This window comes from Pimephales promelas, chromosome 20 (assembly GCF_988280905.1).
Source record: "Pimephales promelas chromosome 20, fPimPro1.hap1.1, whole genome shotgun sequence".
NCBI classification, from domain to species: domain Eukaryota; kingdom Metazoa; phylum Chordata; class Actinopteri; order Cypriniformes; family Leuciscidae; genus Pimephales; species Pimephales promelas.
The window spans coordinates 3977607-3991205 of record NC_142788.1 but is presented as its reverse complement, the minus strand read 5'-3'; positions in this window follow the sequence as shown (position 1 = coordinate 3991205).

The following is a 13599-nucleotide window of genomic DNA, read 5'->3' as shown; positions in this document are numbered from 1 at the left end:
GAAGTGAAAAAACAAAACAGGTCATTTTATAATTTACAGTAAAACAACTCGACAAAATTCAGTTATTTTTTGTAATCAGTTATGTGAATTAGGGTTTTATATTACAATTAATGTTGTTAAATTAATGTTCACTGCATTTTTTTTAATTCCATGTGTCTTGACATGATGGTAGACCACAGCTGCCATTTTTTTAGCGTTTTATTTTTTATTTGTTTTACAGTGTAACTGTCTACATATACTCTAATAAGAGCTAGTTGACATGTAGTTGCTAAGTTACTTATAGTTAGTAGAATGTCTAAAGTGGACTATCTGAACTACATTTTTTTTACTTGTAAAAGACAGGATTTGCTTGTTGTTATCAACTGTCTGTTAGCATGTTTTAGTCTTGTAACAAGTAACAAATGTTGTAAACTTTATATAAAAATGTCAAGCTACTGTTCACCGTAATAACCCTGTGTAAATGTAACATTAAAGTGCTAAATGCAAGAGGTGAAAATGTTGGTCGTTTGAGGCCCCTGCTGTAGTAGAACATCAAGTCCTGCAGCTTTAACTTTGCAATTACAACATTGAGTCTATTCCCAGTGAACAAATTTATCCAGCACGTTTCCAGCACAAGTCGAGAGAAGATCGACTGAGTCTGTTTGGGTCATATTTACATCTCACACAAGTGAATGTGAGAGTGCATGAACAATCGGAGGTAAATACGGGCCCGACAGCCGATTTGTTTTTTAGCCGATGGTGATGCATGTTTGTGCAGCATGTAGCACATTTGTCCAACAGCAGGCCAGGAAAGGGAGGTGAGTAATGAAGCAGTGCTTCCTGTCCACTCTCAATGCTATTTTTATTAGTGTGTTTCTTATGCTTTCCATTTTTCATATAGCGTGGGCTGGTTGACAGGATGGACATTGCGCTGCTCTTGAGAGCACGGGAGACACCGGGAGAGGTGATCGTGGCTCAGCATGTTTGGGTTTATTCCCTAATGTCATCATCGGTCTTGTGTCTCGGCCTGACTGGTGGTAGCCACCCAAAATGCACGTGTACATCCCTGAGACATCCGTGTAAGAAAATGGTGGAAAAAGCTATTCATATATCCCATACATCTCAATGGCCCTGCATGGAAGTCTTTGACCGTGCTGTTATCTTTGCTCAATGGCAATCAATTCCAAGGAAAAAAATGTGGCCTTTTAAGATCACGGCTGCGAATAATTTTTTATTAAAAATATGGCACTGTGTGCATCCATGTTGTGCAATTTGCAATGCCAAAATGCCTCTTCCAACATTTTTGCAAAATTCAAAACATGTATCAATACATACCCTGTACAAATCACTGCAGTTTCCAGCCGAAATTAATTTACGAGCCACACTCAATCAAGTGTAGAGTTAGTTCTGGCAGGTCATGAGTCAAGATTGCATGAGCTGACTCTCAACTGATTCACGTCTACCTATAGGAATATGACACCTATCATATAAGGTCCATCAGTATTATCAGGAGCAAATTACCCTCCACCATTACCAGCTCCTCCTCTCATCAAGTCAGGACTTGACCTTCTGAATGCCCTTCGAATCAGAACAATTCTCGAGTTATATTTATGTTGGTTCTGTTCTGGTTACCATAAGGGGGGTTGTCGCTGCTCTCCCCCTGCTCTTATCCATGGATGCGCAGGGAGTTCTTCCCCATAACAGAACCAATCCAAACTGTATGCTAATTGTCAATCATCCTTGATGATAGTGGTCAAGGGAGTCCCGTGAATCCGCAAGGATGATAGTCCCAGGAGAAGCCAAGGGAGGGAGGGGCCAAGGTGGAGTGACGAGCTCTGTGGAGACACAGGAGACTTGGATCTCCAGCGGCGACAGGAGATTAAAGAGAATATTATTTTCCAAATCCTCATAATAATAATTCACGGAGGACAGATCTAGCTCACAATCAGTGTTGGCCAAGCTTCCTTCCATGCCCTTGCACTCCATGAACATCCACACTAACAAGCATGGTGTTGCTGGCTCACTCTCAGAAAAAAGGGTACAAAAGCTGTCACTGGGGCGGTACTTTTGAAAAGGTACCACCCCAGTGACAGCTTTTGTACCTTTTTTTCTGAGAGTGCTCATGCACCCCTTTATAGGGCACGGGCTCCGGGGCGCTGGTCAGTTCTTGGATTGCGGTAGGCTTTGGCTCTTTTTCTGCGGTGGGCTGGCGTAGTCTTCTTCCACTGGGCAGATGGTGAAAGGCGATCCACAACTTGGTGAAGTTTTCCAGAGGACCATCATTTTGTTACTATATTATGTTTGGGCAAATTGGTGGCTAATTCGTATACAATTTCATTCTTACTTTTTTGAATGTGTAATGGCAATTAGGTTTAGGAGTGGACCTTCATATTTACTTTTTTTTAAAATTACGAAATTGTCTCTTCATTAAATAATTACATTTTTATTCCTATTTCATTTCCATTTGATTGGGTTTGCTAAAACAGGTCCAATTAGGTGTATCGTTAAAAAAATAAAGTTGCTTGTGTATATGTGAGAGTATATTTGTGTGTGAAGCTATGTATAAGGGAGGTTTGAGAAAGATGACATGTACTGTAAATACGTAGTTTTGTTCAAGCTGTGCTAAAGCAACTCAAAATAAACCGATTCCCAAGATGATTCACAAAGTCGTTTAGATTATATGCTCTTTCATGACCCGGGGATCCTCAGTGTTTCACATCCTTTAATTTAGCACAGGCTTTGAAACAGGCAGATCTAATAGGGGCTCTTAATTCGGATGACAGGTTTAGCATCAGTGAGTTACACCGTGTTTACTTGTTAAGACCCAGTGAGGCCTCACAATGGGTCAGTCCTCCACCTCTTCTCCTTGTTCTTCTCCACCAAAATTGTTTGCTTCAGTTTCATTCACACTGAAATAAAATCACAGAGGGATTGCATAATTGTCACAGGACAGAATCAGGTTACAGAAGTCTGAATATGCCAATAGAAAATCACTTCCACTTTGCTAAGGTGTTGTGGTTGGTATCAAGAATCGCTATGTCGAGGTCAGAGCAAAATCAGTAAAGGCTGGAATACACCAAATTATCATTTGTTCTCTGATTTTTGCCCCAATTTGCAGTCAGTCAACACTAGTTGCCAAAAGTCCTAGGTAGTTGGAGTTGAACGATTTCCCAGATCAAAATCTTGTTCGATGGGCAAAGACTACGAGTTTTTAGCTTCAGACTTTGATTCCATATCCTATTTTGGTCACATGGTTCTGCATGTGTTTGTAGTATAGCAATGACTCTCTGGATGACAAACTCTAGTGTATGATGCACTATGATGCCTGATGTTTTAATATATCTGGTAATGCAGAGTATGGGGTTTGTTCAAATGCCTCACCCTAAGTATGAGAAACACTAATAGCAATGCTGGCTTTAGCAAACACCATTAATAATTTGACGCTGTAATTAATTGTTTGGACTGAAATTATGTTAATGGTTAGCATGCATCTACACAGCATTCATTTTGAAGTAAATCAGAGAAAACTTAGGTAAAACGTTGCATTCAAATAAATCTTGTTGTGATTTTAGTTGGTTTTTTTTTGCCTTCTTTAGCTACATCCTTCCTATTTTTCCTCTCACTTTCTCACTCTTTCCCTCTTTTTGGAGACTCTAGTGGTCTGGTCAAGCGTGGTGATCCATCTCTGTCAGCACGCTAAAATGATAATGCCAATTAAATGAGACGGGTAATTGCCCTGGATCCCAGCAGAGCCTCAAAAGAGCAGCGGGTGTGGAGCAGGAATGAGAGGCCGACCCGTGGGACCCGTGGAGCCAGTCACGGAGCAGGGGAGAGACCAATGGGTGCAGAGATGTGATGTGTAATTCTTAACCTTTACTGATCACCATTGGCCTCCACTGGGAGAACTAGAGACACACAGTAGCACATGCACACTGCATACTCAGACGTGGACGTTTACCCAATCTAGTTACAGGCTTTTGCAGAACTAACCACAATGGAAAATAGGTCCCCATTAATTAGGTTTCCATGCTATAATTAGAAATTCTTGTTGACAAGACGAATAGTTGTGTTTATTCACTGTAATTATTTTTTCTACTTTATGCTATTATCTGTGAGCAGTACAGTCAAAATTGGAGTATGAACAAAGTTCAGAGCACAATGCACGAAAGTTGAATGCCATATGAGAAACTAGTAAACAATCAAAACATGTGGAAGGGCATACTTGCACAACTATACACACACATAATGCAAATGTAGTCCAAAATAATAGAGTGTGCCATGAAACATACCCTGTACATATGTGTGTCCATTAACTTATAATGAATGCATTTAGTCATTAGTCATTAGTAAGAATTGTGCATGTGAACAATTGTGTTGTCAGTTCAGTTCAGTTTCTTGTACTAATCCGATGGTTCACTACTTCCATGTAGTGTCTCTGAATAATGATGTATGTCACTGTTTTTTGGAACCCCACAAATCCACCAAAAATGCGTTTTTATTTCTAATTTTCAAGCAAATGATGACAGGATTCACATTCTTATTTTGTATGTCCAATTGAGATTGGACCAATGTATTCTGAATTGAAGAAATGCATTTTTGTAAGAAAAATATCCATATTTATACCTTTATAAACTATAATCGCTGGCTTCTGGAAACGGCCGTACACATGTCTAGTTTTGGCAGTCATCTGTTGGCTCAGAGGTCACTCTTGGTCACAGCCTAGACTTGCGGAAGCCAGTGAATATAGTTCTATGTTATTATTAATGTTATAAATATGGATACGTTTCTTATGGGATTGCTTCATTTTAGAAGGCCTTTATTTACCCTTCTGGAGCCATATGGATTGCTATTATGATCTTTTTAAAATCGCAGGTACTATTCACTCCTATTATAAATGCTTGGAAGAGCGAGGATATTTTTGGATGATAGAAGATGGGGTCCATTTAATACTTGTAGCCCAGTGGTAAACTTGGGTATTATAGTGCACTGGGAGTCGGTGGGTTATTATGAATCTCTCTTATTCTCAAAAGTGAATTAAAAAAAAAAGTAAACGATTATTTACTTGGAAAATAATAATGAGACACCTGACTTCTAAATAAGCAAATATCAGTTAATTTTACGTAATTAAAAGGAGAGTGATATTTGGTTGTTTTTATTTTGTGAGTAATTAAAACAAAAGTTTATATTATTTAGTTAAATAATATTTGGCAAATGTTTTAGGCCGTTTAACTTTTTATTACTTTATTTTTTACTGTTTTTATGTTACTAATTGTATTGGTAATTTGAGTATATTTGAGTATTCAATTTGAGTATTCACGCTGTATAGCCAATAGTGTTTGGCGGAAGAGGTGCACGTGACCTGGTGAGAGAAAGTGCTGGAAGTTTAGTTTTTCCGCGCTTCCAACTGTACCCGTGTGGAGCGAGAGACGCAGGCACGGGAGAAGAAAACATAAGACGCAAAGAAGTGCGGGTAACTCATGAATCGGGAGGACCGCGACTCAGAGAAGTGGACCGCGGACTCGAGATGTTTGTGAACCGAGAGACAGAGTGAGAAACGACGCTGAAGACCCGTTTGACGGAGCGCGAGAGACAGAGCACGAGCTGTAATCTGAGGTAACTGTTTAGTCGAGATCGCTAGCCACCGCGGTGTTTTGCTGGGCGGAACTGACAGTTAATCGCACCGTACATGAACAGCTGGACCGAAGTTTTCGACGCTCTCAATGTTTTTTCAAGTGTTTGTTCACCGCACTCAATGTTTTGCGAGACCCAAACAGGCCTGCAACATGTTTTTCCCTGTTCAGTAAAACGGGACCGTGAGTAAACTGAAACCCGTGTGAATGTGTGTGTGAGTGGGCCCATCACTACATTTGCTATCTGTTTTAGGACACTTGACGGTATTGTTTTGTTTATTTTCAAGCTTTCTGTGTGTTTTCCCGTGTGGAAAGAGATTTAGTCCAAACTTTTATACCACTTATATTGTCTCAAATATGTGAGTGAAACTATTGTAGCTAGCTAAATAGCTTAAAGGGGCTATTGGAGAAGATTTTGATCATTTATTTTGTTTATTGGTCAATATTGAGATAAGGGAAAAGCTTGTATATCTCTTTTTTCAATTTCTGTGAGCTAATTAAACCGGGGTTTTACCCTATTCTTTTTGTTAAAATATAAACCATCTTTGGGTCTCCTTATTTCTAAAATATTTTATTATTAACAGTTGTGTAGCTCAAATACACTTATTAGGTGCACCTTCGTGGTATCCACCTGACTACGTCCAACCCAAGCACCCTCCATTCTTAAGTAATTCACAGAGTGGTTGTACGGGTGCTACATACTTGTATACCAAGATTGGGGGAAACTAATGTGGCACCCATTTGTAGTGTGGTGTGGAGTGCACTAGAGTAATCAATCAGTGTTGACTCCACATGGTCTGGGACAGGGGTGTCCAGTCCTGTTCCTGGAAAGCCACCTTCCAGTCGAGTTTAGCTTCAGCCTAATTAACACACCTGAGCCAGCTAATTAAGGTCTTAGGGATTCTACAATTCCAGGCTGGTGTGGTGGAGCCAATCTCTGCAGGGAAGCAGTCCCTCAGGAGGAGGATTGGACACCCTGGGACGAGAGGCTGGAGATGTGTCCAGAACCATCCCCTCGAAAGATTTCATAATGTCTGATGTGAGGGCAAACTTGTCCATAAGGTTAATGGGATGTTCCATCTTTAGGATCAGGACAATGCATAAAATCATGCAAAGCTAGAGAAACTTCTACTGCAGGGGTGTTCAAGCCTGCTCATGAAGAGTTCAGTTCTCCAACACACCAGCCTTCTCTACCACACCTGCCTGGGCATTTGTAGTAATCCTGAACTCTGCAGGAAGGTGACCGTACAGTAGCAGGATTGGATCTTACTGTTGAAGAGTGCATGTCCTCAACAACATGGACTGATCCTATTAGGCCTTGTGGAAACTCAGTAGCCCTAAATAGTCTAGGACTCACAGAGAAGTAAAAAAAGGACTGATTATAAAACTGGTTGTCATCTCATTAACCTTCCTGTTTTACCAATTTACCTGCTCATTAGAGCCAGTCATGCTCCATATTTTAGCATTGATGTTTATGCTTTATATTATCCAAGTAAAACCCTAGAAAAAAACTGTAGGTGTTCCTTGTCTCCATACTAGTAGGCCCTCTTCTTCTTGTTTAGCCGTTTCTTCCTGTTATTTTTTGTGATCCACCACTCTTGTTGCTGAACCGGCAAATTCGGTTTATGTAACTTATTCATCCACAAGTTGATTTCAGTCCTTCAGCGTCCTCACTATCAAACAGAGCCGGACAGTAACGGAGTACATTTATTTTAGTACAGTACTTAAGTACAATTTTGAGGGATCTGTACTTTACTCGAGTACCATTTTTGGGGAGCACTCATGACTTTACTCAAGTACATTTGAGAGGGAAATATTGTACTCTTTACTACACTACATTTCTATCCATAACCGTGAGTACCGTTAATACTTCTAAAAAAAAACATTTAAAAATGTAAAAAAGAAAAATCTCGGAAACCCTCAATTTGTGGTTTCCCTCTCAAACGTGATTGGATTGTGTAGGCGCCACTGATTGGGACAGCCTATCAGCAATCACCTTCAGCTTTCTGCCAAAGTCAGCTCCATGGTTCGATTTAGATAAGAGACGAAACCATGGATGACCAACCATGGCCCCACCTCGCCAGAATATTTCAATTTTCAAACATTTCTGAAATTTTCTTAAATGTTAAATTAAGCAACATGGTAAAAAGATGACTTTTGAAATGACTTGATTTTACTTTCAAATCATTTTTAGATTCTCCAAGGGATTAACATTAACATTTTTCATAAGTGTAGGACATTTCTGTACATAAATGTGGCAGTAGTAGTAATGCAATATTTAAAAAATGTAAAGTACTTCAGTACTTTACTTAAGTAGACATCTGACTGTAGTACTCCCAGATAGCAAACTGACATTGAATCAACGTGGAAATATGACATCGAAACAGCGTTGATCTGACATTGTTTTGCTCATCGAATTAACGTTGAACCAACGTCAGACGCGTCATTCTTTCAAAAGTAACGGAAAATCAACTTGAAATCAACGCGTCGTTTCAACGTTATGAAAGCAAACCAATTTTCGATTTTTATTTAGCTTTGAAGAATGCCGCGTCTGACGTTGGTACAACGTTAATTCGATGAGCAAAATCAACGTTGTTTCAAATTCATGAGAGACGTCGTTTCCACGTTGATTCAATGTCAGTTTGCTGTCTGGGCTTTTACTTGTACTTGAGTAAAGTTTATCAAGGGGTATCTGTACTTTAACTCAAGTAATAAAGCTGTGTACTCTGTCTGCCTCTGCTATCAAAGAACCCTAAAAAGTTGGTCTTCATCAGTCAAAGTTTGCATCCTTTGTCCAGCTGCTCATGCAAACCCAACTCAAGGCCTAACTAGCAGGCAGTGATCCATTTCCTAAGTAGCTCCTTAACCGTTATCAAACCAGCCACTAAAACGAGGAGTTGGGCAACAAATGCTGTTAACGAGATTTATTGCACGGGTGAGACAAAATGCCTATGCACATTCTGTATCACAATGTGTCCTCCTGCTGCTAAAAAATAATAACAACAATAATAGCACTAATAAAAGCGAGTCATTGATCCTCCGTTTTAACCCCCCTAGTCGTTTTCTAGCACTGCTCGCTGTTGACTTATTGTGAAGTAGCAGCGTGCCAAATCCATAATTAGACTCTTTTGTTGCCCCCATTGTTGTTGGAAATGTAATTATGAAAGATGAAACACAGCTTTCAATGAGATTGCTGTAAAATAGCATAATTAATATGGGGTTTTGTGTGAACAATTCCACTTTATGGCGGTCCCTGCGTTGCCAGTGAAATTAATTAAGTGTGCCAGGATTTATGAGAGAGGTGCCAGAATGAAAAGAATTAATCGGAGTTGGAAGATGGATGGGTACTAGAAAATGATGACGCCCAAGCGCAGGCTAAGAGCTAACTGCTTTAGGGGCGAGCTTCAGGGGATGGCCAGGACGCCTCTGACGCAATTACACTCCTCTCACCAACAGCTGCACCAGGCCTGGAATTGGCTAATTTTTTTGGCTGTGGCTCTTCTTTATTAATCCAACCATCAGAATCCACTATTTCCCAGCCCCTCTACTCTAAATAACCCAAACTAGACAATCACTCTTGCATGTCTCTGATGTGCCACAATGTATGATTATTTATGTTTTTATTACACTAGTTGCAGTCATTTTTTAAAACCAATTATTTCTTCACCGTACACTCTTTTTAATCACAGATTACAATGCTCTACATCCCGTTGTAATTATTTCCTGAAGACGAATATGCAAACGGCACAAAATACATTTTAAGTAAATCAGTGTAATTACTCAACTAATCATGGACTACATTAAGACAAACTTCACCTCAAATCAGTTTTTAGCGTAATGCCCTGGGGTGCGTTTCCCGAAAGCATCGTTAGCCGACTATTGTCGCATCTTCCGTCGCTACCAATAGAGTTCAGTGGAAATCGCGTCCAACTTGCGGCCATTGTTGGCTAACGATGCTTTCGGGAAACACACCTCAAAACGGGACTCAAATCTAGGCCCTAGCCCGGCCTGTGTCCAACAGCTGATCAGAATTCTCGTTCCAAGAGTTAGACAAATGAAAAACGTCCAATCCTAAACGTAAAAGCGAGACAGCTTCCTAACATGGCTACAGCCAGAAGAACAGTATCTTACAGAGCATCCTGAGAGAAAAAATTCAGCATCCACAGTGGAAGATTTTAATCCAGTCTTCTATGGGCCTTTTTTCACCTAGTCATGTTATGCCTTGTCTCTGATCATGAAAGGACCAGGTGTAAATGCCTTCCGAATATAAATTCAATCACTCAAACCACTTCAGACTTCAGGAGGTGGTCTGAGACGCATTTCAAATGAAACTGGATACCACAAATGTTCATTTTATCTCCCAAAAAAGTAGAAAATAAATAAACATTTGAGAGCGTTATAGACTTTATAATAGCCAGAAATGACAGTCCTACTGCAATACGCATCGCCACAGATGAAGAGCTGTATCTCTTCAGCAAGTCAATGCACAAACTACCGCAAATGAAACTGGGCCGACACTGTTGCTGTCTGGGTATGCCTCTCTCTACTACACTCTCTCTCTACTAAACCCTCTCTCTACTGATATTTAGCTGATCATAAATGAAATGCAGCTCATATCTGTTGACGTGAATTCTGCTATATTTGCATGTAGTGCGGGGGCATTGAAGATCGGATTTATATTCATTCTGTGGAGACACATTTATGTGGCAAATCAAACAGATATCCGATTAGAGAAAACACATGAAGTGACCAGGTGTAAAGTGTGGACTTCTTTCATGTGGAAATCTTTTCGGTTTGACTGTATTTTGATGGTCCCTTTAACACGCTCTGTTGACTATAAGTAGCGTTGCCCCTACATGTCTATTTACTCTCATTAGAGTGTCAGTAGAGTATTAGTTGACTCGTAGGGTTAGGATTAGAATAAGTTGACATCTAGTTGTAAAGTTACTTATTTTCCACTACACAGTACCAGCTCGACTCGGCTCGCCTTTGTTTGGTTTTCCACTGTGTAAAAGTTGTACCTGATTTCAGGTACTTTTTTTTGTATCACCTCCGGCGAGGTTATAAACGAGCTAAGGCGAGCTGAAAACAATGCTGACTGCTGATTGGCCAGGGAGAATTGTCACCATTCACTGCGTCATCATTGCACGTGCCAGATTGAGTATTCAGAATATCCCCGCCATTTTTAAATAGTTTGGCCAGAGATAGTTACTAAACTTACTACTATTATCATGGCAACTCGGAAGAATACGGCGTGGTCAAACGAGGAGGCGCAGACTTACCTTTGTTTGTGAGCTTGATAGGGCAATGAGGAACAGGCATCGCTATGAAGACCGGGTACTAGTTGTGGCGGTATCGTCTGCAATGGAAAACGGAGCGAAAAGCGAGCTGAGTCGAGTCGAGCTGGTACTGGTAATGGAAAAGCGCCATTATAGTCAGTAGGATGTCTGTTGGAGGACCATCACTATAAAGATTTAGGAGATATTAAAGGAGTCTTAATTTTGTTTTTGGGGTGTACTAGAATATGTGTTCATGCTTGATTGTTAAAAAAGACACATTATTTGTTACATATTTTAAATTATTATAGCACTTCTCTCTCCAGTCTGGCTCAAACACACCGATTTCGAGGAAGCTCCCCCTTCCGAAATACAAAAATGTGTTGTAATTGGTTAGCTTGGCGCGTGTTCAAGAAATGTCCCGCCCCTCCTTAATTGTGAGTTCTTCTCTAATATAAATATTGAGGATGGTGTCAATTTGAAACCAATTCAAGCCCGATTCAGACCCTGACAATGTTATCGAACAAGAGGATCATGCAGAACGGATTTCATGAGCAGACTTTGCAAGCACGGATTTCAGAGTGGTATGTTTTTTGTAATTTCCTTATACTTTATAGGTACTATGTTATCCACCATTTATTGTGATATTTGTCGGAAAACTAAGGAAATACCTTAGTGAATACCTAAGGAGTTTGTTTATGATGGATGGATGCATGTTTTGAGCTTCAATTTGTTGGTTGCAATCCACTGTCAGAAAACTTTGAAGAGCAAGGATATTTTTTAGTATAACTCCGATTTCATTCATCTGAAAGAAGTCAGAAACACATAGGATGGCTTGAGGGTAGGGCTGTAACGGTACATGTATTCGTATTGAACCGTTTCGGTTCGAGGCTTCCGGTTCGGTACGCATACAAACCGAACGGTTGCTTGGATAATTTTTCCTGCCGGCAAAATTCGTGCTGACGCGGCCAACACAATGTTGCGCAACATCAAATGGCAAGCGTAATGAAAGCAGAACGAAACTGCGCTACTCGTTATGTGCTTCACGGATCGTTTATCAGTTCGGACCAGCAACATCTGTGCAGCGCGAGCCGATCTCGATCAAGCAACACTGTTAACACACACCGCGCTAAGAGATCCGGTAAAGAAAACATTTGAATTCGCCACTGAGGTAATAACATCGCTGCGAGATCTAGTCAGTGAGAAGCATTCACATTTCTCCGTTATTTACCGTAGATCTCTATTAGATCAAACAGCGCTGTCATGGAAACCAGGAGAAACATTGTGCCGTGAATGAACTAGTAATACTTTCGTCCACAGACCAGCAACATTCACCATGGATTTAATATAGTAACACTAACTGGAACCAGTTTGGCTGGAATGGTGAAATGCTTTCAAGTACTTCACACATCTTTTTCCAGCACTTCAAAATTCAAATATTATATAAATAAATATATATTTAAATGTTATTTTTAATGCACTCTCAGAAAAAAAGGTACAAAAGCTGTCACTGGGGCTGTACCTTTTCAAAAGGTACACTTTTGTACCCAAAGGCTGCATATTGGTACCTTAGTGGTACATATTAGCACCTAAAATGGACATATTACCACCTGAAAAGGACATATTAGCTCATGAAATTGACATATTAGCACCTAAAATGTACATATTAACACTTAAAATGTACATATTAGTACCTCAAATGTACATATTACCACCTAAAATGGACATATTAGCTCATGAAATTGACATATTACCTCCTGAAATGGACATATTAGCACCTAAAATGTACATATTAACACTTAAATGTACATATTGACACTTAAAATGTACATATTAACACCCAAAATGTACTTATTAGCTCATGAAATAGACAAAAGTTTACCTTTTGAAAAGGTACAGCCCCAGTGACAACTTTTGTACCTTTTTTTTCTGAGTGTGTGATGACCAAAACATTATTTGTTCATCCTTCAAAGATGACCCCCATTTATAAACCTGAAAGTTTCAAGATCTAGGAAAACTCACACTTATTTAAAAATATTTTTTTCTTTAAACAAATAGGAAATTTCTCTGGCATTTCTTTCTTTTTGCTGTATCGAAAACGTACCGAACCGTGACTTTAAAACCGAGGTACGTACCGAACCGTGATTTTTGTGTACCGTTACACCCCTACTTGAGGGTGAGTAAATCATTGGCTTATTTTCATTTTTAAAGTGAACTAATCCTTTAAGCAACCTATTGTAAAAAGTGATGTATTGAACACGTGATGTAACTTGACCAAGAGCTTGACCAAACATACCCACGTTGCTATGCTTTTTTATTAAAAACATGCTTGGTTTTCTTACTTTTGTTATGCGTTTAATTTGTTATTGAGAGGAAAGCATGCAGGACATATTTAGATATGAGCATCGTCGGATCTTCGCTAACAGGGTATCGCTGCTCACGTAATTCGACCTTTTACCCCTTAGCGGATAACGAAAAATAACTTTGCCTTGAGGACATTGTTTCTTTTCATTAATAAATGTCTAAAATATAAAAAGAAGGAGAAGTCTAAAACAGGTCCGATGCCCTAGGGCTGTAAATAAGTCGGGAGATCTTTAACATGTAACCAGTAGTTCCAAACATCATATATAAATACATACAAATCACAATTTTAGCGATGAAGAGAATAGCTATTCACCTTGTGTCTTCAGAGGAGGTGGGAGGGCTCTTTCACT